Consider the following 4,934-nt stretch of genomic DNA (forward strand, 5'->3'; position numbering starts at 1 on the left):
AAATGATTTATTTTGATAGGTTAAATAAATATGTGAAGTTGTGAAGAGAAATGAAAGAAATTAGTGTTTAAAAAAATAAGTTTTGGCCCTTGGAGGGTTTGAACCCACGCCCTTGAGGTCACCAGTCCAAAACAACACCACTGAGCCAACGTGCGCTCAGTGTTAGTGACTTGCCTCCATTTGGTCATATTTCAAAACAAGTTGTAAATCCTTAAAAAATAAAAGAATCAAAAAGTCTGGGGCGAGGGGGATTCGAACCCCAGACTTGTGGCATGATGATACTAAGGGCGCATGTGTGGCCACTAGGGCAAGTTGTTTAGTCATTAATAAAACGCATACCACTCAAAATAAAATAAACTCTGCCCTGAGATTTGAATTTTGCGCGCCACCACCATCTTCGTCTTCAACCTCAAGCTCTATGAATTTGAATTTCTGAACTCACTCATTTCTCAATCATTTGCCATGATGTAAACATGAAACTTGCTCTAATTTCACTCACGATTCTAAATATGTAACTAACATAAACTAATATTAACTACATCTAACTAATTTACCAGAAATCGTGAAGAACCCTAAAATTTCAAAATCAAATTAAATGACTATACTGAAAGATAAATGGATGATGATAGAGGGTTTTCAATCCTCTGATGATGCTGAACAAGATAGAATCGAGCTATTTCCCAAAGAGTACTTAAATTATAGAGGTGAAGTTCAGAAACTTACCTCTGAAAATGGAGGTCGTGAGGATGATTGAGGGCACCTGGGCTTGAATGAATGATCTCAATAGCTTCCCTGAGACTCAATGATGCTAACTGGATGCTTATTGTAGCCTGAATCCTTCTGAATTGTTCTATGGACCTCCCTCGATTTGAACTTCAAGTGGACATGGAGGTTGTTGAATTTGGAGTTACAGATGAGCTGCAGCCATCTGGTTAGCTTCAATATGACCTGAGGAGTGTGTCTGGATGATTGGCTTGCCTTGAAACCTTCTGAATCACTCCATGGTCCTCCAACTGCAAGTGCTCCAAAGTGAGAGTAACAATGGTGTTCCTCCACCTACAGAAGTGATCCAGGTGCTTGGATCACCTCAAATGACCTCCCTTGAGATGTTAGAATGCTCACTTCCCAAAGATAAGCTTTGGTTTGAAGAAATCGATTCTTCTTGCCAAAGAACTTTGAAAAACAATGAACAAGAGGAGAGAAAGAGAAAGCAAGTAATATGGTTGCTTTGGTGTGTTTTTGAATGAGGAATGCATCTGTATTTATAGGCAAATGGATCAGTATAGCTGCAGAGGAGTGAGCTTCCTTAGTGAAGTTGATTTGCTTTCTTAGCCATGAAGGAATTTTGCAAATATCTCTTATGCAATGATGAGAATTTTGATTCCATTTGATCAATCCCCTAGCCCTCGATTTTGCTTGATCTTAGGGGACAATTCTGAGCCAGAAATGAGCTCTAATTGGTTGGTGAGAAGATTCCTTGGGTGATTCATCAATTTGCCATAAATTCACAAATGTAATCATTACATAATCACATGTTCTTGTTTTTAGAATCTTCTTCAATCCTTATGGCATGGTGAAAATGAATGCATGGCATGGTTTCAGATGTGTTATGGGTCGTGTAGCATCCATAAGAGAGGTTATTTGCACAAAATTTGCAAAGTCCAAAAGTGTCCATGACCTATAATTTTACTTCATGAGGCCAACTTTGAACAAGCATAACTCTTAGCTCAAATTGAATTTGGAGAAGGTTGAACACAATTTGGAAAGCCCTAAACATCTACTTCAATTCATTAGTTTATGTCTTCTTCAGAATCATTTGGGAAATTTGTGAAAAATGAGCCCAAAGTTGGATGAAAACTAGGTTAAAACACTTAGAAAAATTTCTAAGTGTTTATGACCTAAACTTCAAAATTTCCAAAACTTCATAAATGGTTGATCTTTTGAAAAAAGTTCCTTTGTAAGATGTTGTTTTATTTTTCAAGATCTACAACTTTCATGTTGGAAGTTTTTTGAGTTGTGTAGGTGAAATTTTGAGATCTCACCATGCCCTCAAAAACCCTAATTCCCGACTTTTCGCTCCTTGATGAATTTCTTTGAATTTCTTTGGCCAAATGACTTTGACATCCATATATTGATGATATTGATCTTTGAAAGTCATTTTTTGACCAAAAACCTTAAAAGTCAATGATGATCCTTCACAGTTGACTTTTTCCTGACAAAGTGAATTTTTGGGCTTTTGTGTAGAAATAAGATCTTCTCCACAAATGGATGATATAAATGGATTATATGGAGTTAGTAGAGATCCTTGAATCATGTCTTGAGTTTTGGATTCATGCCCTGATCAGAAGTCAACTATCTTGGTGAATTAGGTCAAAACCCTAATTTGTCGACCATGTGAAAATAATGACTGTAGACTTTGAATTGAAGTGTGATGTCCAGTAGACCTTGTAATATGAGTTATTTGAAGATGATTGATGTCTTTGAATGACCCTCTGAGGTTTTTTAGGGTTTCCCAAATGTGATCCCTGATTTCAGTCCTTGATAGGCTCAAAACCCTAGTCTGGTGACCTGAGTAAACCTGTACTCATATGACTGGATGTCTAATCAATCATAGATGAGAAAAGTGAAGTTTTTGAGCCCCATGATTGTATTAGAGACTAGTCTTTGTATTGATTGATCCTTTGCCTGAGCTTTCTTGTCTTTGAGCATCCTCGATTAGGTACCAGATGGAGAAATGACTGCTCTGGGTACTTGTCTTGACCTGATAAAAAATCTTGAAGATATGTCATCTCAGGGGGGTCAAAAATTAGGGTATGACACCAAGCTGTTTGACTCTGATGATATTCAAATATTATATTCAAACATCAGATCAGAAGAAAGTACAGGTGGCAGGCTACGCTGACTGACAAAAGGAACGTTGGAAGCTATTAAAGGCAACGTCAGTAGACACAGCGTGAACAAGGCTCGAGGTAGTTGACAAAAGCGTGAAACATTAAATGCAAAGCTGTACGGAACACGCAAAGCATTAAATGCGTTCAACGGTCATCTTCTCAAACGCCTATAAATATGAAGTTCTGATGAGAAGCAAGGTTACCAACTCTAAAACAACTCTGAACCAAATTCTGTGAATATTAACTTGCTGAAACGCTGTTCAAGTCAAAACTCAGAAACTTCATCTTCATCAAAGCTCACTACATTGCTGTTGTAATATATTAGTGAGATTAAGCTTAAACGTTAAGAGAAATATCACTGTTGTGATTATAGCTTTTAAGAAGCATTGTAATACTCTTAGAATTGATTACATTAATTTGTAAGTAACTAGAGTGATCAAGTGTTGATCAGGATACTCTAGGAAGTCTTAGCTTGTGTCTAAGCAGTTGTAATTAGAGTGATCACGTGGTGGTCAGGATACTCTAAGAAAGTCTTAGCTTGTGTCTAAGCAGTTGTTCCTGGAGTGATCAGGTTGTGATCAGGATACTCTGGAAGACTTAGTCGCGGACTAAGTGGAAAACCATTGTAATCTGTTGCGATTAGTGGATTAAATCCTCAGGTGAGGTAAATCACTCCGTGGGGGTGGACTGGAGTAGTTTAGTTAACAACGAACCAGGATAAAAATAACTGTGCAATTTATTTTTATCGTTCAAGTTTTTAAGACTACACTTATTCAAACCCCCCCTTTCTAAGTGTTTTTCTATCCTTCACAGAGCTCTAGTTCTGAGTTGATAAAAAGTTTGAATTTTTATCAGGCACTTAACAGTGTTCAGTACTGATCTAGACTATGTGAAAAACAATGGCTAGTCTTTGTTAACACTGTTATTATTGATAATAGGGCTATTCCCTTATGTTTCTAGGAACATCTCGTTAGCGTCCTACCTAGAACCTACAAGTAAGTCTTATGCTCCTTATGCTTCTAAGTCTATAGCTAATATTATCAATGAAGTTTCATTCTCCACCACTTCACTCCCTGTAACATCATCTTTTAATTCTTTCTCAATTCCATCATCCACCGTTCCCATCAGAGTATCGGAACCAAAAAAAAATTACAATAACAACAGCTATTCCCATAAGTGTCTCTAATCCTGTTACTTCAATAATCTCAATTGTTCCCACAATAATAAATAATCCAGTTTCTACTCCCTTTCCTTCTATAACTACTTCAATTCCATCATCACCTTTTGAAACATTCACTTCACCCATAATCACTCCATAATCTAAAAACATTCCACCTCCACCTGAATCTGAAACATTTCACTCTGCCACCTCTCAAACGCTTTTTGAATTTGCTTTATCTAACAAAGAAGCAATCAATCTTGATTCACATGCTCTACATTCTCACCATTCCGACCCACATTCAACAAATTCTTCAAGAACTTTCTCTGACTCCTTCGAGATCCTCACTACTGAACCTTTTGAAACAATCATCTCTGAACCAGTTAATTCATCTACTTTTGCACTTTTTGAGATTTCAACCTCTGAACCCTACACCATTTCTGATCTTCTTGATCTGACCAAGCAATCTGCTGAATTCCAAATTCCTAAAAGAAACCTACCCTTAGTCATTTATCATGAATTTGTTCCCAAAATTCCTAAAACCTTGGATGAATTCATTGATATGTTTAGGGACAAGGCTAAGAATCAGGTTGCAAGGGTTAGAGCAGAGGCTAGTACGAGTTCTGATCCCCAAGCTCTGGATGACTCCTGGAAGAATATTCAGAAGTGGATGTACTCTGAATTTGAGAGGCTGATGAGCTTTTCAAATGCATCCAGGGTTGTTAATATTTAGATGATGACTGAACATGAAGAATCTAAGAGGAAAAGAATCAGACTCTTCAATCTCGTTGTTGCTAAGCAAAGAGAAGATGAAGCTAGAGCGATCAAGGAAGCTAAAGAAGCCAAGCTCAGAGCTTCTGAAGAAGCTAGAGCGACTAAAGAGG

This window comes from Vicia villosa, linkage group LG5 (genome assembly GCF_029867415.1).
Source record: "Vicia villosa cultivar HV-30 ecotype Madison, WI linkage group LG5, Vvil1.0, whole genome shotgun sequence".
Lineage (NCBI taxonomy): Eukaryota > Viridiplantae > Streptophyta > Magnoliopsida > Fabales > Fabaceae > Vicia > Vicia villosa.